This window comes from Amblyomma maculatum, chromosome 1 (genome assembly GCF_055883805.1).
Source record: "Amblyomma maculatum isolate TAMU_Amacu chromosome 1, ASM5588380v1, whole genome shotgun sequence".
In the NCBI taxonomy this organism is placed as follows: Eukaryota; Metazoa; Arthropoda; class Arachnida; order Ixodida; family Ixodidae; genus Amblyomma; species Amblyomma maculatum.
Genome location: NC_139344.1, coordinates 407196789 through 407216376, shown reverse-complemented (window position 1 = coordinate 407216376; position 19588 = coordinate 407196789). Strand labels below are relative to the sequence as shown.

The 19588-nt window shown below is 46.4% G+C and overlaps 1 protein-coding gene across 1 annotated transcript in view; it reads left to right on the top strand.

Annotated features, from left to right (window-relative positions):
• The first annotated feature begins 2827 nt into the window (after window positions 1-2827).
• LOC146208825 (uncharacterized) overlaps window positions 2828-19588 on the top strand; it is a 100583-nt gene continuing 83822 nt past the window's right edge. The window contains exon 1 of the mRNA XM_084587326.1: window positions 2828-2922. The gene's annotated coding sequence lies outside the window, so the exon portion shown is untranslated. The remainder of the gene's footprint in view (window positions 2923-19588) is intronic.

Sequence of the window (19588 nt, the reverse complement as noted above, 5' to 3'; positions counted from 1 at the left end):
ATTAGAACAATGTGCCTAATTTTATATTTGTACTAAATCTATACAAGAAAAATACATTTCTCAATTCACAGGTATAATTTGGAGGGATTTTTTTCGCTAGTCTAAGCAACAGGCAAATAATAAATTGTTAAGAAAGTGAACAGCAGTGCTTTGTTGTAAAAGAAGAAAATAAGAATAATTTGAAAGAAAAAATAGGGTAAGCGCGTAGTACAAATCAAGCATATGGTGATATAAAGGTCGAACATTCATAATTGAGTTTACGAGATCCTTTAGTTTCCCGCGCTATATCAATGAGTTTCAAGTGGACATTACAGATCAGCATAACTTGATAATCCAATGTTTCCTTCTCATAGGCGGTACGAGAAGGTTTTACTTTAACTAAGATGTGCCGCAAGAAATGAATAGTATCCCTTCTAAGGTAATTGTTATGAAATTTATTGAAGCTTTTTGTAATTTTTGCGAAGACTAAAAGCCATAGCTTAAGGGTGTATGACTTCCTAACAAGTGGTATAGCAAACTGTTCCATTAGGACTGTTACGTTGATAAAGGTTCCAGAAGGTGTAAGGAATTGAACCAATTTATATTGAACAGATAACAATTTGTTCAGGTCAGTTCGACCACAAGTGCCGCAGATTATTAAAAAGTATGTAAAATATCAGTAAACAAGTTAAAATACAGCTGTTTCTTGAAGCGCATGGGTAGAAGATACCGAATCTGTAAATCATGCCAACAGATCGGGCAGTTTTGATGCGTACATTGCCTATGTGATCAGAAGAGGCGAAGTTTGATAAAAAGCACCACCTAGAAATGAATGGCATTCAACTGTCTCTAATAGTATTGAAGCGTAGCAATGAGTCATGTGATGGCCAATTTGATTATATTTTGACCAGAAAATAATAAGTTTGTTTTCTTTGTATTTAGTTGAAGCTTGTTAAAAGAGAACCAAGTGTAAAACTCCTCCGACCACGCATGTCTCCTAGTTCCGGTTTCATGAACTTTAATGCCACAAAAAAAAAAAAAAGCACTTTGGCATCATCGGCAAATGATACAATTTGTTGCACACTTGAAATATTAACGACGTCAGTCTATAATATAAACAGTAAGGAACCCATTATTGATCCTTGTGGTACGCCATATTTAATAATCTGCATGTCATACTTAAAGCCACGTGCTACACAAGACTGAAATCGGGCTGAATTAATTAGGAACTAGGTGTAGCGCTGTGCCCCTAATATCATATAGTTTATGCTTCTTATTCTATATGTGATGTTACCGTTTTGCGAAAGTCTGAGAACATTCCAGCGCTATATAGCATATTTCCGATTTTTTGTTATATAATCTCTGCGTTGTAATAACGACATTTCTGTTGATTTATCTTTCTAAAAACCCTGTTGTAGCTCGGAAACTTTATGTTTCACCTGAAGGAAATCATTTGGACGCTTGTACACAACTCCCTCCTCTACTTTGGAAAAAATAGGTAGGACTGAAATTGCCTTATAGTTATTTAGGGCAGTACAAGCTCCTGCTTTATGGATTGATGCAAAACGGGCTATATTCAACATTTCTGAATGGCCTAGATAAGATGTCCGAAGCTGCTTTTATCGGCACAGATTTGGTCAACTGGCTTGTATTTGGACTGAAAAATATTGTGTTTTCTTTGTACTTAGCTGAAGCTTGTTAAAAGAGAGCCAAGTTTACATCATAGCCAGTGGCTCAACTGTTGCTAAGAAAACACAAAACAGAATTGAACTGGGCGAGGGAGGTAGGAGTAAGAAAAATTGTATCCGGAATATGCACACTGATATACTGTTGCAAAATATTATACGGATATGTAGATGGTGAAATGTTTTCTGTTCCTTTGTCCACGAAGTGATTGTTAAATACGCTTGCAAAAGATTTCCCTAGGGAACGGGTACCATCCATTTGTAACTGTGCTGGTATAGCTGCCATGGAACAATGAAATAAAACTAGAAACAATGAAATAAAACTAGAAACAATGAAATGAAAACCCCTCCATAATGTAAAGAATGAAAGCCAGGTTGTAATCATTTAGTCAACGTCGTCTCGTTCTGTGAGGATAGTGGTCATTATGACACGTAAATTCGCATGTGGCTGTACAGCCAATGTAACATACGTATGCTGTGAGTAACTGAGTAACATATGCTGTGAGCAACTATTTTATTTCATTATTTTATCCCTTTCTTTAAGTCCCGAAGGCATTACATAAGGAGGGGGCGTATCAGTCTCCATACGGCGAACTTCGTTGATGGATGGATTTGTCAGCAGCAGCGCCTTCGTGTGAACACCGTAACTGTACCTCTACGATTTTGTAGTTGCTGCTCGTCCTCACGGCTGCATTCCACTCGGTCCCCGTTCCTGCTTCAGGAAAACGACTGCAACCACTATAGGGAACCTGCAGGGGCTAGGCGGCGCTGCATTTGTTCCGCAGCGCGCCTAAAAATGTTGCGGTTAGCCGCTTCGCTCGCAATAAACGATCGAACATATTCATCACTGCTATGGATACGCATGTGACCGATAACGTCCTTGCCTAGGCGCTTTCAATGTAGCCCAGTAATCTCACACGCCATGCAAAGCTTCGACAAAGCGTGAAATCTGATCGAGCAAACGCCGTTACGAAAGCGCCTTAAGAGTATTTGATGTTCTCGCAAGCATATGTGTTACGGCGGGGCGAACAACACAGCAAACTTCACGGCAGGCTGCCTAGAGTGCTGCTTCCAAGCGCCTGCCTTCATCAGCGCTCTTTGTCTGACCCAGCGGTGCCCTGCAGTGGCTATGCACTGACTGCGCAGGCGCCGGGATAGGACAAAGCCCAGATAAACCCCCGACGCTTGCCTCGGCGGCCATTTGGCAGAAGCAGCGGCGTCGCGTGCACATCGTAAATGTACCTCTACGAATCTGCAGGTAAATCATCCGATTTATTTCCCTCAGTTACTTGTCTTGCGCGATTTCCGCTGTTGTTGCTGTCCCACTTGCAACTGTCTATACTACCTAAATATGTACTCCGCGATTCTGAAATGTATTACCAGGATACTGCTAGCGCAATGTCTGACACATGTCCTTCGTGTCTATTGACTATTGACTATTGAAAAGACTATTGACGTAAAAGAAGCGAACATGAAGTGCCATAAATACCACTTTGGTAATTGCGCAGGATTAACAAAAATCCTACAAAGCTAGAAATTATGCAGCCAAAAAATCTTGGTTTTGTAAGACATGGAGCGCTGAGCAACGTTCTGGCTCTGAAGGAAGTATTTCTGACACGGATATGAAAGTCACTCTCGCGTCTATCAAGCAAAGTATTGAATGCCTAGCTGTCCAGAAAGAAACGGTTCAGAAAATGGAACAAGTTTCATGTAAAATAAGTTTGACGAATTTGAAAAGAAAAGAGACCGACAAGATAACGAGATCAAGTTATTGAAAGCGAGAGTTGCAGAGCTAGAACAGGCTGACGATAACGATAGAATTGTACAAGCGCAACTCCAACAAGAACTGCACGATCTCGAATTTAGAAGCCGACATTCAAACTTGGAAGTACATGAAATTGTAGCGGTAGCGGATAAGGATCCGATAGCTGCGCTGAATAGTTTCTGATAAACTTGAGGTTCTGCACATCTTGTCATGCGATGTTTCCGTCCACTGGCTTCCCTCAAAAGGAGATAGCATTCCTGGCATAATAGCTCAATTTGCACGACAAACGACGAGCGACACGTGGTTGGGAAATAAAAATAAGCTGAAGGACAATAGCCCACGGGTGTTCCGTCAGGAAAACATGACTCGGCATAATAGGGAACTGCTTTGGTCGATAAAGGCTGTCGCCAACGAAAAAGGCTATCGCTATGTTTGGCATGTGAATGGCAAGATTCTGGTTCGAAAAACTGACGGTGCCTGTGCCATACATTTCAAGAGCACTGACAACTTCTGTAGGCTGTAATGAACATGCAATTCTTCTTGCCACATGAACTAAACACTGTTATACTGTAACAGTTGTTACACAGAAACGACTACTGTGGCCGCTGAGCGAGAGCACTGAGACAGCTGAACCAGCGAACGGGGGCCGACACTTCAACGTCGTTCACTTCGTCTCATTGCGCTCCTTCTTCTTCTAGCTCTAATGCACGTATCACTGCCCCCTCGTCTGGAGCATCGTCCCGACGTGATGTTACCGTCAGACAAAATAGCGGGGAGAAAAAGCGTTCAAGAGTTGCAATACGAGTCTGGCATCACGGAATAGACTACATACAGCCTGAAGTCAGTCAGGGGTTCGCTCGTAGTATGGCTTCATTAGCACCACATGCACAACGTCACTGCGCTTGCTGTTGTGCGATGAATGAGCCGGCGAGGCTGGCGCAACTTCATACGTTACGTCGCTAAGGCGGCGGACAACAAGGTAAGCGCCAAAGTAGCAGAGCAGTAAGTTTTCGGACAGCCCGCGGCGACGAACGGGCGTCCAGACCCACACATAGTCGCCCGGGTTGTAGGTACCATAGCGGCGTCCAGGGTTGTAGCGGTCAGCATCGATCTGCTGCTGGCGGAGAATACGCTGTCTGGCCAGTTGCCGCGCTTCTTCCGCGCGCTGAACATAAGTGGCGACATCGACGTTAAGTTCAGTCTCACTGTCAGGGAGGTCCACGGGTAGCATAGCATCCAGGGGGGTGGTTACGTGGCGACCGAAGACTAATTCAAACGGAGTGAACCGCGTCGTTTCTTGTTGAGCGGTATTACACGCGAATGTTGCGTATGAAAGAATTCGATCCCATGTCTTGTGCTCGACATCAACATACATGAAAAGCATGTCTGTCAAGGTCCTGTTGAGGCGTTCCACCAAGCCATTTGTCTGTGGGTGGTAGGCTGTTGTTCGTCTATGGCTGCTGTGCGTGAGCTTCAGTACAGCCTGAGTGAAGCGAACCGTAAATGCATTGTCGCGTTCGGTCCCTGGCCGGACGCCGAGCGCGGCCGGGCAGCGGGCAAGAAGGAACTGAGACTTGCCCCGATCACGGCACGATAACAACAACCCTTTATTTCACGCGAACAGCATCTTATATAGCCAGCACACATGTGACCAGTGACGTCACGGACAGACAATGTTTCAGACGCGGCACAGGCGCTATCAGCACATCTCCCCTTTTCTCTGAAAAGATACATTGGCATTTGCAACGAACTTAGCACTGCCACCAACAAAGGATGAACACTTTTTAATGGATGCAACCAATGCTCAAAACAAAATAACAGTCAGTCATTGAACCCATATCGGTCTGGCGGTCGGACATGACGGCCAAATCGTGTTCTATATCCAGGAGGGCTAGTTTGTGGCAAGGGGGTATCTGATGGATCGGCAGGTGCCTTCGGTTTGGATGGATTAGTTTCCTGTTCCATTTCTACCCGACTATCATATGCCTGCGGAAACTCATAGCTACCTCCTCCTTCCTCGCAGTCATTCTGCTGGGAAACAAAGCGAACCAGGAATTTCCTGTTTATTTCTAGAACTACACCCGTAGAAGTTCTAACTACATACGACCTCGGACGTTGTGCAGGACGTAAGACTCGCGCTTTCACTTTGCAGTCTGTCACCCATACTTCCGCTCCTGGTTTGAGGACTGGCAGTGGAAGAGCCCTATGACGACTATTGAAGTACCTACGCTGCCGCTGTCGGATGGTTACATCGCGATCTCTGAATTTTTTCAGGCTCACCTTCTGGGGCAGAAGGCTCTTGGGAGGGACAGGGACTGTTGTGCGTAGCCGCCTGCCCATCAGAAGCTCTGCAGGGCTTTTTCCCAGTGGCCCTGGGGTGTCCCTGTACGCTAGCAGCGAAAGATAGGGGTCCTTAGCTTTTATAATCAGCCGTTTAATTGTTTGGACCATCCTTTCTACTTCCCCATTTGCCTGAGGGTATCTGGGGCTCGTCGTCACAGTGCGGAAGCCATAGTCGCGAGCAAAAGACTGGAATTCCTGAGATACAAATTGTGTTCCATTATCCGAGATGACAACCTCTGGTATGCCATGTCTTGCAAAGAAACTTTTGAGGTGCATAATGACAGTGACACTTTTTGTCGAAGATAGCAAGGCTACCTCTGGGTATCTAGAAAAATAATCTACTACCACCAAATACCATTTTCCCTCAATATGGCAGAGATCAGCACCTAGCTTTTGCCAAGGACGCTGTGGAGTGGCTGTCGGAATCATTGGTTCCGACTTTTGTTGCCTGTGTTCCGCGCACACTGGGCAATCAGTTACCAACGCTCTCAGCTGGCAACTCAATCCAGGCCACCATACGGACTCTTTGGCTCGAGCTCTGCATTTCTCGATTCCTTGGTGACTCTCGTGCAAGCGCCTCAAGACCTCCGCGCGTAATTTTTGTGGAATCACCAGCCGCACACCTTTGAGTAGCACGCCTTCAGCGACTGTCAGCGTTGCTCTTTCCTGCCAGTATGGACGCAACACCATCGACAGTGATGAGAACTTGGGCCAGCCTTCCAGGCTGAATTTTGTGAGAGCTTGACAGACTTCATCGGCTGCTTGCTCAGCTTTGACTCGTTCAAAAAGGCTAGCCTCGACGGCATTTGTCAAACAGCCCGAAACGAATTTCGCGACTTCGCCAACACTCAGCGCATGAGCATCAATTTGGTTTCCCTGAATCGGGGCTCTAGACAATACATCTGCAGTAACGAGGCTCTTACCCGGGACATGCACAACCGTAAAGCTGAACCGCATAAGTCTCATGCGAAAGCGCTGAATACGAGGAAGCAAAACATCTAAAGGTGATTTTCCCAACAACGTTACAAGTGGTTTGTGGTCGGTTTCAAACACAATTTCAAGACCTTTGATGTACCCTTCGAATCGTTCTGCCGCCCAAGTCATTGCCAACGCTTCCTTCTCAATCTGAGAGTATCTGGTTTCGGCAGGCGTCAGCGAGCGTGACGCAAATGCAACAGGTCTTTTTTCATTGTTTGGTTGAACTTGTATCAATACGGCCCCCAAACCGAATGATGACGCGTCAGCGGAAAGAATCGTAGGGTACTTTACATCATAGTTAGCCATGACGCGCTTCGAAGAGATAACGTCTTTGACGTACGACAGCGCTTGCTCTTGGGCTGGTCCCCACGTCCATTCGGAACCCTTCAAAAGCAAGTGACGTAAAGGCGCCGTTTTCGAAGCCAAATCTGGTATGAATCTTGCCAGATGATTAGCCATACCGAGCAGCCGTCGAACGTCAGACACGTTAGCTGGCGTCGCCAGTTCTTTGATAGCACGAACTTTTTCAGGATCCGGCTTGATGCCATCTTTACTAAGCACACAGCCAAGAAATTTTATCTCAGTTACCCCAAAGGCACACTTTTCTTTGTTTAGCGTAACACCGGCACTGGCGAGACGATCTAAAGTTAGACGCAGGCGTTCGTGATGTTGAGCCTTGTCGTTACCAAAAATGAGCACATCATCCATCAGGTTTATCACGCCTGGGATTCCTTCAAGTATCTGCGACATTTTCCTCTGAAAGATCTCGGGTGCCGACGTTATTCCAAACGGCAGTCTTTGAAAACAGTATCGCCCAACTGGCGTTATGAACGTAGTTAACAACTGGCATTCGGGCGACAACTTAATCTGAAAGAAGCCAGAGTTGGCGTCCAGCTTCGAAAACACAGACGCACCACCTAAAAGACCGAAGCTATCATCCACAGTCGGCATGACATAGCGTTCGCGAAGTACACTTTTGTTTAATTGAGTCAAGTCAACGCAAATACGAACCGCTCCAGATGGTTTGAGTACTGGCACAATTCCTGCACACCATTCTGTTGGTTCTTCTACTTTGCGGATCACGCCATCTCGCTCCATACGCTCGAGCTCTTGCTTAAATCGGTCACGCAAGGGTAAGGCTATGCGACGCGCAACATGAATTGCAAAAGGTGTCGAGTTCGGCTTTAGTCTAATTTTGTATTCTCCTTTTATCGCTCCTAGACCACTGAAAAGCTGCGGGTAGGAAGCTTCGACGGCTGTTGCGCTACTGACCGAGTCCGCAAATTTAATAACTTCCAGAGCCTCAAGCGCTGGGAGACCCAAAAGTACGGAGCGTAATGGTGAGACCACGTACACAATTTGCTGTACAGTGTTTTGTTTCCACTGGATAGTGGCATGAAACTTTCCCAAAACATTCAGTGGCTCATTCGACGGGCCTGTTAGGGTTAGGTCGCACTTTTCTAGCCTGGTAGGTAAACCGGGAAACGTCGAGGGCACAACAGAAACTTCGGCACCGGAATCAACTTTAGCGAACGCCGGAGTGCCGTTAATGACGACCTGTACATACCGAGAATTAGAGTACTCCCCGTTCACTACGCCAACGAAGAACGCCGCCTTGTCCATATGGAGAGAAGAAAGCTGTACCTTCTTTCCATCACGTGCAGCCTTTTTTCGACATTCCGCTGCGAAGTGTCCGGAACAACCGCAGTAGTTGCATTTGGCTGCTTTTGCCGGGCACGAGGCTCTGGGGTGCGTTCCTTGACCGCAGTTGGGGCATGACCCGGGGGTGCCTGGTCGGTAGGACTGGACTCTGGGACGCGGACCTTGTATTCCAGATGAATAGTTCTTTGACGAGCTGTCCGAGTGCTGTCCTGAAGAATACTTTCTGGGCTGCCCTTGGTTGCTGACCGCGTCAAGATTGCCGGTCGCCGTTAGCAAGGGTTTTTCGCCGGTTTCTCGCAGTTGCAGCTGCTGTCGTTGGACGGTCTCCTTTAAACGCGCTTTTGCCAAAGCGCTGGCGAGAGTCAAATTCGCATCCATTTGAAGCGACTCAGAGCTTAGCGTCCCTGAGGCCGACCACGAACCTGTCGCGAATCATGCGTTCCTTTTCCTTGTAGTCGCACCGGTCCGCCATCGTGTGCAACGCGGTAACGAATTGGTCGACGGACTCTCCAGGTTCTTGAGTGCGACGGTGAAAGCACGCGCTCCCATAAACAAGGTTCCTTGCGGCAACGAAGTGCTCGTCGAACTTCTTTTTGACGACTTCGTATTGCTTCTGTTCTTCTTCAGGTAATAAAAAAGTAGAGAAGATTTCTCTTGCTTGCCTGCCCATCGTATAAAGTAGCGTCCGGACCTGCGCTTCTTCATTCCGCTCATTTAGGCCCGAGGCGAAGCGGTAGTCATCAAAGAGTTGGATCCAAGAAGGCCATTCGGACGTCCGGTCGAAGTCAAACCTTGGCGGAGCTGGAACCGCGAACATTCCGTGAGAGGGCTTGGCTGCGTTGTCCTCTGACATGGCGCCCGTTGACGAAGTTAAGGCAACGCCTCTCAAACGCCAGAGGATCCCACTTCTGACACCATGTCGCGTTCGGTCCCTGGCCGGACGCCGAGCGCGGCCGGGCAGCGGGCAAGAAGGAACTGAGACTTGCCCCGATCCCGGCACGATAACAACAACCCTTTATTTCACGCGAACAGCATCTTATATAGCCAGCACACATGTGACCAGTGACGTCACGGACAGACAGTGTTTCAGACGCGGCACAGGCGCTATCAGCACATGCATCACCATGGTCGGTAAGGATAGCTGCAGGAGTGCAATGACGCAGGATGATGTCGTGGACAAAGAATTCGGCGACTTCAGCAGCAGTACCGCTTGCAAGTGACGCAGTTTCAGCGTACCGTGTCACGTAATCCGTCGCGACCACAATCCACCGTTTTCCAGTGGACGACTTCGGAAAAGGGCCGAGGAGGTTTGTGCCAGTTTGCTGAAAATGGGTCTTTGGGAGTGCTACAGGTAGCAGAAAGCCAGCTGGTCTCAGAGGAGGAGATCTGCGTCGTTGGCAATCCCGGCATGTCGCTATGTATTTACGCACTGATGGTAGTAAATTGGGCCAGTAGTACCTCAGCCGAATCTTTTCCAGTGTGCGACTGACCCTCAAGTGGCCGGCGGAGGGTTCATCATGACAAGCGCTCAAGATTTCGGGCCGTAACTGGGATGGCACAACAAGCAGAAACGTCTCTCTGGTGCTGTCAAAGTTACGCTTGTAGAGCACTCCATGCCGCAGAGTGAAGGACCGCAGCCCACGACGAAACAGACGGGGTACACTAGCATTAACACCCTCCAAGTACTCAACGAGTGGCGACAACTCAGGGTCGGTCCGTTGAAGCTGCATCATACGGGAGATGCTAACGGCACAAAGGATAGGGCAATCTTCGGTGATGTCTTGCGCAGCTGGTTCCATGGGCGCTCGTGATAAACAGTCTGCGTCTTGGTGCTGCCGGCCCGACTTATAGACGACTGTCAAGTCGCACTCCTGTAACCGGAGGCTCCACCTGGCCAACCGCCCAGAAGGGTCTTTAATGCTGGCTAGCCATCATAGCAAGTGATGATCACTAACAACATGAAACGGTCGCCCGTAGAGCCCAGATGACGGCAAGACACTCTTCCTGTCGTCGAATAGTTCCTTTCCGAACGAGATAGTGTACGGCTCGCGTAGGCGACGACTCGTTATGCACCATCCTGCCACTGTATGAGGATCGCTCCGAAGCCAACATTGCTGGCGTCAGTATAGATATCTGCGTCTGCATTCTCGTCAAAATGAGCTAGTATCGGTGCACTTTGCAGGCGGCGACGGAGTTCCTTGAAGGCTTCGTCTTGGGCACTCCCCCATAAAAAGTGCGTGTCACCTCGAGTCAAGGCTGTCAATGGCTCAGTTAGGCGAGGAAAATCTTTAACAAAGCGGCGGTAATAAGAGCAGAGGCCCAGAAAACGCCGGAGCGACTTCTTGTTGGTTAGGCGTGGGAAACCGGAGACGGCAGAAGTCTTGTCGGGGTCTGGGAGAACACCTTGTGCGTTGACCACACGTCCCAAGAAACTAAGCTCCTTGAAAGCAAAATGACATTTCTCTGGCTTGATAGTTAATTGTGCAGACTGGAGAGCTTGAAGGACAGTGCGCAATCGCTGCAAGTGTTCGAAGCTAGACGAAAAGATGACCACGTCGTCCAGGTACACAAGGCACGACTGCCACTTCAGACCAGCTAAAACAGTGTTCATCATGCGTTGAACGTGGCTGGAGCGGAGCAAGTCCAAACGGGAGCACGTTAAATTCGTACAGATCGTCGGGCGTCTCGAAAGCTGTTTTCTCGCGGTCTCGCTCGTCCACCTCGATCTGCCAATATCCGCTTTTCAGATCTAAGGAAGAGCAGAACCTGGCGTCTTGAGTCAGTCAAGCGCATCATCGATCCTGGGGAGTGGGTACACGTCCGTTTTAGTAACATGATTCAGTTTCCTGTAATCAACGCAGAATCGTAACGTGTCGTCTTTCTTTTTCACCATGACGACCGGCGACGCCCACGGACTTGTTGACGGCTGTATAACATCGTCTGCAAGCATTTCATCGACTTGCGTTCTAATAGCCTCCCGCTGTTTAGGCGAAACACGGTATGGACGCTGACAAACTGGTGGCGTGGCCGAATCGATGACGATGCGATGCTTGGCTACCGGCGTACGTCCGACCTTGGAGCTGGTTGCGAAGCAATCTTTAAAATCAAGTAGCAGGGACGACAGAAGGCTCTTCTGATGAGGTGACAAACCCGGGTTGATTTTAACCTTCTGAAGGGCGTTGCGTGGTGCAGCATCGCCGTGAAGATTTATCTCCACGGGGCACAGATTCGGCAACCCATCTACATCCCCTAGCGAAAAACTATATGAGTCACAATAATCTCATATAGATTTATCATACTAAACTCTTACAAAACTCGTAGAAGCCTCATATAATCTCATACAGATATCATACAACGTATGAGAACTATATTAGATTGTATGGGATTTGTATGAGATTGGTATGAGTTTAGTATGAGTTTAGTATGAGAAATCTATATGAGGTTATTGTGACTCGTACAATTTTTTTCATTGGGGTCGTGAAGGAAGGCGCCAACCGTTCCCTTCGCGAGGTGCTGAATTTCATTGGTCAAATTCGTCAGGAAAACTGTCGCACAGTCGTCATTCAGGTCGACAAGACCACGCGCAATAGCCACTCCCTTCTCGAGCAACAGCGAAGAGTTACTGTCCGCAATACCTTCGTAGTCGTGAAACCAGTCGTTCTCACTAACACCAGCACACTGGACCGTGGTGGCAGCATTACGTCGTCTTCGACAAGACGCAGAGCGTTGAGTCCTGGGTCTTGTGTCACTGTGAGTCATGGCTTGCTTTGTCGAAAATGTGACTCTTGCCTCGTGTAGATCGATCACAGCACCTTTGCCTGTAGAAAGTCGAGGCCCAGGATCAAATCTCTCAAACACTCGTGCAAGACAACGAATTCACCGACATAGACGAAACCGAGGATGCTGATTCGGGCTGCGCACGTTCCGGCCGGCCTAATGAGGTGACCTCCAGCCGTGCGAATGCTAGGGCCCAACCATGGCGTCAAAATTTTGCTCAAGTCCTGGGCGAGGGCGTGGCTCATCACTGAATGATCTGCATCAGTATCAAGTAAAGCCACAGCGTCAGTACCGTCAATTCTCACCCACAAATCAAATGTAGCACGTCGGATGCTGTCGCTACCCTGCCCCTGTGAGAAATCAGCGTTACGGCGTATCTTTGGTTTTCCCGACAGCAGCGGCCTTGCCACCGGAGACCGCTGGAATTAGTTTTCCCGACGTGGACTGGGAGAACGCCGCACATGATAGCCGGCGTCTCGGCGAGGACTTTGGGAATAGTAACGCCGAGGAGACGACAATCTAGAGTCATAGCGGCCGAATGTTCCAGGCCTCTGACGAGCGGACAGGTGAGCTTCGATTTCGAATGATCGTTCGCCGTTCGTGGGCAAGCATCGTCCGGCTCGAAACCACGCAGGCCCACTCGATGATATGAGCATGCTCGGTAAAGATGATGACCCGCCTCACCACAGTGGTAGCAGAGGGGCCGCCGGTCTGGTGCACGCTACACTTCACATTTCCGGGTCCACTGATAGGCTGGTAGAGCAGGCACCCGGGCAAAACCAGACTGCTGCACTGTTTGAGTCGTAGTATTAGTAGTATTGACGGTACTGACGTCGTAGCCAGGTGCAGGCGCCCTGCAGAGGACAGATGCACAGGTAGGTTTGACGGCATTCGGGCTAGGACCCTCAGGGAGTTGTTGCTGCGCTGCTAGGCGACGACTTTCCACAGCGATGTAGTAGAAGGTGCGCTGGAAGGCAGCTGGACGGCTTGTAGTTCCTCCCGGACGATCGACCTGATTAGATCACTTAAAGCGGCCACATCGGTCCCTAGCGACACCGAAGAAACAGCGGAGCCAAGCGTGCTCTCATGCCGATTGTATTGCCAGGCTCGTTGCAAGAGCGTTGTTTCCATGGTGGTTGCCTCAGTGAGGAATTCGGCAACAGTACGTGGTGGACGGCGCACAAGACCGGGAAAAAGCTCCTGCTTGACCCCACGCCCGAGGTGGCGAAGCTTCTTCTCCTCCGCCATGGAGGCGTCGGCACGCTTGAAGAGGCGGGTCATGTCCTCCACATACATGCGGACGCTTACGTTAGTGCTCTGGTTGCGGGAATGAAGCGCAGCTTCCGCTTTCTCCCGGCGGTCTGCGTTGGGGAATTTAGCTAGGAGATTAGGGCGAAATGTCTCCCAGGTGGACAGGTTGTTCTCGTGGTTCTCGAACCATGCTCTAGGGGAGTCTTCAAACGCAAAAAAAAACGTTATGGAGCTTACGGTCGTCGCTACAGCCGTTGTAGCGGGCGACCCGCTGAAAGGAGTCCAGCCAGTCCTCCGCATCTTCGTATACATCGCCGTGAAAAGATGACGGTGTTCGTGGCATGCGATAGAGGATGGGCGTCGGGGACGTACTATCTGTGCCATTTCCGGTGGGACCGTCGGCCGAGACTGCGTCGTCCTCGTCGGGGTGGTAAGAGGTCCGAATTCAGGTGCCTGGCCGCGGAGGCGGCGGCTAGGGCGCTGATGAACCAGTGTGAGCTCCGTGTTCTTATCTTGTAGGCGTAAGCCGGTCGGGAAGCGTATGCTCAGCACCACTCCACCAGATGTGTAACAGTTGTTACACAGAAACAACTACTGTGGCCGCTGAGCGAGAGCACCGAGACAGCTGAACCAGCGAACGAGGGCACCAGGAACAGGGCCGACACTTCAACGTCGTCTACTTCGTCCCACTGCGCTCCTTCTTCTAGCTCAAATGCACGTGTCAATGCACAGTTATCAACTGATTCTGTAAAATGAATACATTTGAATCTCGGTCTCTTAGACACAATGTCGTTTCCTTAAAGGAGATGTTTCCCCACTTTAATTTCTTGTTATCGGCAATCATGTTGACCAAAACATGGTGTACAAATGATCAAGATGTTTCCAAGCTGGAACATTATAAAACATTTTACCTAAATAGAACTAACATCCGAGGGTGCGGTGTTTGTGTTTTGGTTCAGGACAATTTTGAATGTCAGAGCTAGTTGATGGGTACTGTGCAATGACGATCGACTTTGAAGTGCTTACATTGTACGAAAACAAAACGTTTTCTCTGCCGTGTCGCCCACCGAACAGCCGCGTTTTTAATTCCCTGGAATTCTATGACTATTTTCTAACTTTTGCTACTGAAAATAATTTTGTTCTAATAGCTGGCGGAGAATAATATTTATGTGGGTGGTAATACCATACATGCAAGAGGTGTTAGTACTGTTAGAACTGCAAACGATTGCGACAATGTATACTGAACCCACTGGAATCTCTACTGAATAAGTTCTATTTTGGATCTTTTTATTACAAACGCACCAGAATATGCTACAAAAGCTGGTGCGATATTGTACCATGTCAGTGAACACCTCCGTATGATCCTCGGTGTCAGTGGTAAATAACTACAAACAAACACAAATGAGGACATATACTACCAGATAATAACAGATGCAACGCTTGAGAAGTCCCGCGAATAGGTGCTAAAGCATGACTGGACAAATGATTGTCGGATAACTAATGCAAATTAAGGGTACAGTATATTTCTTGATCAATTTAGGGACTTGTATTAATCCCATTTTCATTTAAAGCCTTGTCGAAGAAATTGTAAAATACCGAAGCCATGGATAATAGCATAATTAAAACATGAAATGAAAATCAAGAACCAGCTGTATCAACGGTTTCTAAGTACGCGAGCACCAGATGATTTAGTCTTTCTTATCTGAACAATGATCATAACAGGCATAATTTAGGTGTCGTGGTCTCAATTAAATACGCTCCTGCATCGTCGCAAGATTCACGTCGCAACCTCGAAATTACAAGTTAATAGCCAAGAATTATCCGGAAATGACTTAGCCGATGCATTTAACATTCTCTTTTGTAGGGCTCCCACGAGCAGCGGCTCGTCCGAAGCTTTAAGATATATGACTACACCGAACAGTGACACTATATTTCTGCAGTCTACAACTGCCCAGGTAATAACATCTGTAATCCAGAATCTAAAAAACTATATCATGAGATATCGATGACGTCCAGGTACGACCTGTGAAACACGTAGCCAACATCATGGCTCCAAGACTTGCCAACATATTTAATGCATGTTTAACGACTGCAGTCTTTCCGGCCAAAATGCAGATACCAAAAGTTAGTTATACATAAAAAAAGGCGACATAAATGATCTGGGAAACTATATACTTGTGTTCATACTGCCCGTGTTCTCGAAGGTTTTTGAAAATCTTCAGCACATAGGCTTACCCATATTCATTGAAAAATACAAACTGATTACATCACATCAAATTGGCTTCACTAAAAACAAATCAACTGAACAGGCACTTTCGCACAAAAAGAATTTATTCTTGAACAGTTTGAGCAAAACACTCTTGCTGTTGGTATATTAGTCGATTTTACAAAGGCCTTCGATTTAGTAGATTACAATATTTGCTTGCAAAAATTACAGCGAGATGGCATCCGAGGAACTCTTGACAACTAATGCGATCATATTTATCCCAGAAAAGGCAAGTCGTTCAGCTAAGTAATTCCTGTTCTTCTTGTAATTCCTGCCAGTAAACAAAATCATCTCGCCGCATTATGCCATAGTACTAAACTCCCGTAACGTAGAATTTGTTGAGAGCTTCAAATGCCATGGCTTAATTTTCTCCTCCCATATATCTTGCAATGATCACATAAACTATCTCTCAACAAAGATAGTTCGAATCATCGGGCTGGTAGGCCGATTAAAACACCAGCTGCTAACAAGAACCTAATTGCTTTTATACAAACACCTTTTTTACTCGCATCTTAACTATTCTCAGCTAGTGTGGGAGACCTCAGCGCCGCCTACCTTACAACGCATTCATATTTTGCAGAAAAAAAATACATTCGTCATGCTTATAATGCATCGCATCGATCCCACCCTGGAGAACTTTTTCATAATGTCAAGGTAATTAGTATATACAGCTTATAGAAATACCGACTGAGTGTGAAAATCAAAGCTGAATAAAGGCTAAACATGAATAGTTTACAATGCCTTGCAAATATGCACGCCAATTTACAACGATACCAAACTAGACGTGCAGAAAGATGGATAGTTCCTACCCCTCGTCTGAAGACTTGGCAACAGCGCCTGCTCTACACGTTATCCTCTCTTTTGAACGCCTACGAATTAAATGGCTTTGATTTGGTTTGCTCTTGTTATCGGAATCGCCGCCATATGTACAGTGCATAATTTTGGATTATTATTTTGTGCTTCCTCGTTACTCTGTGGTGTGAATTGTAAATTGAATTTATTTTTCTTCAAGACATAATAATTATAATGTATATTAACTCCACCTAATGTGCGAACTTATGTAAATTTGATGTACTTGTGTGCTCCTGCACCGAAAAAAGTAAAAAAATAAAAATGGGCTTTGGGTGGCCAAGCTGCCTGCGAGCAGCTTTTTTTCCGCCGCCCTCCATGAAATGTATGATGGCAAATAGATTTATATTGTTATTGTTATTATTATTAAAATAATAATAAACAAAGCAGAACAGAGGAAGCGAAACCGTTAACTGGAAAAGGACTACAGAAAAACAATATACATATCATAATAAGTAAAATACTAGTGTTCCACTCAGGGCGGCTCAATATTAATAGAAGCAAACTAGGCTGTAGGTAAACACGGAAGTGTTGAATACTACAAAAAAAAGAAGAGGGGCAATGATTTTCCCGCGGAATGACTTGGTATCAGTGCATAAAGCGATATCATTATGTAAAGAATTCCAGAGTGCTGTTGCGTTGGAGAAGAATCAGTGGGTCCGGCCGCATAATCGGGCTATCGTATTGTCGTGGTCCAGGTGGGAGGCCTTCTTCTCAGGGCAGTTAGAAAAAGCTGCCAAAGTTTGGTGTTTTGATAAAATGTATAAAATATTCAAAGGCGCGAAATTATATGGCGTACAGGAGTTGATTTATGGAGGGACTGCTGACACTGGTGTCTCTAGCGGTAACCAGAGATGATAAATCGGGCTGCTCGATTTTGGAATGATTCCAATTCTAAGGATAGCTATGATTGCTATAGGTGCCAGATGGAGGCGTATTTTAAATTTGGTCGAACAAATGTTTGACATGCTAGTTGTTCAATGTGACCAGATAAATAGTTAAGATTTCGACGAAAGTAATTGATTGAGCATGAGGCGTCGGAGCAATCTGTTTGAATGTAGGTGACATATGAAAGTGGTGATGTCAGATGTACGCCTAGATATTTGTGCGACTGTGTTACATTGATAGGAATGGACGAATGATCTGAGTTTAACGAGCCAAGGTATGCTTACGAGTAAAGGACAATACTTTGCACTTAGCTAAATTCAAGTACATCTGCCATTTTTCACACCATAATGTAAGGATTTCCAGGTGCTGTAACTGTATAATGCGTTTAGGTGGAGGAAAGTTCCATGTATTTACATATTAAACTCTCTCTCACATCATAATCAACACTGCATTTGGAGTTTATGAATACCGTGGAATGCTTGATATGCACTGCATTGCCGTATCACAGGGCATGTTCAAGTTGTGAACATATGCTGACTTCTATTACGCCCTTTTGTGTCACATTAGATGTCCAATGGTATTAGCTAGCTGGGCTAATTACTGCACTTATACTATGACAAATTTATGTGACGCCGACGATCGAAGACATCAGTAAGATATAAATTTAGCTATCAATGCATGGTAATGTATTCTTTGGTTGGTGGAGTGCTGAGGAAATAATTATTTCGCATGACTGTGATAAGAAAGATACGATGTTATTTTTAGTGGCATCTTATGTACTGGCCTCTACGGCCAGGAAAACAATCCGCAGCGATTTAACTATGCTTGAACAAAGTTAGGCAAGCGCATTAGCTCAGTTTTGCTAGGTTTTTGTGTGTGCGGCATTTGATTGTGGGTTCGTGGAGACCTTTCCAGTAATGTATGCAAACGTTGTGGCGCAGTTTTAAGTATTTCATTACAGCCATAGTCGAGGGTAGATAATGAAGGCCTTAATCAGCACAGTGCATTACTTCTCGATATAGGCTTGTAAGTATGACAATTCTTGATCATAATTAACTAATCAACTGTAATTAACTAATCAACTGGCACTATTTAGTCTAGCGGTCAGTTAGATATGTGGCCATTTACACTTCTCGATAGTGAACCATCTTGTATGACTTGCTTTTAGGCACGCTTAGTGATTTACCTGGAAGGTAAATCTGAAGTTCGTTTGCAGCGGTCGGAATTGGCTTTTGACTTTTGCATCAATTAAACTTAATTCTCAAACTGTCCCGCTTATGGCTTCAATTATCTGAATTTAATAGACACACAAGGCTGTTTCTGGCGCTAGTTGGTTGAGTTTACTCATTTTGGTGAAGCCTGAAGCGCAAAATATGGACATGAGAGACGCAGCAGCTTTGTCCGGTGGCCCTCTCACGCCCCTGTTTTTTTTTTTTTTTTTTTTTTTTTTTGCGCCTCAGGCTTTGCCTGAGGCGTACATAACAACACCGAACAAGATTATTATAGAAACACCTGCATACAATGTCGGAAGTTTCACCTCGATAAAATGGATCGCTCCTGCAAATGTTTTTCTCAATTTGAGCACAAAATCGTCCGGAAGAAACAAAATTAATACCGATGTAAACCCAAGGAAATAAGAGGAGGCTGGAGCTCAGGACTGAAATTTTTTTTGACGGTCTGAAAATAAATGTATTTTGTTTTGTAACAGTTGCACAGATACATAAACAGAAGAGTCGCACATAAACATCCTCGCTGATATCAGACTGGACAGAGATAGAACTCGTATGGAGACCCACTCACTCAGGGAACCGAGGCAATGAGGCTGCTCATCGTTTTGTCGGCCGAGTGGTGAGACCTAATGCCGAGAACATAAAATGGAAGGATTGCTCACATACAGCAAACTTACACGATACTTCTAAATCTCTAGCAGAGTATATCCACCACCACACAAATCACTAACAAGACAACAAGAATTTGTTTGGAGGAAGCTACAAACGAACTCCTCCTCCAACGCTGCGGTGTAAGCACACATATTGCCATGCAGCATAAGCTCATCCTGCACTAGGTGCGGAGCGAAAGCAGACCTTAATCATATCCTGTGGGATTGCTCAGAGGACGCGCCTCCCAAGGCTCTCACAGAAGCTC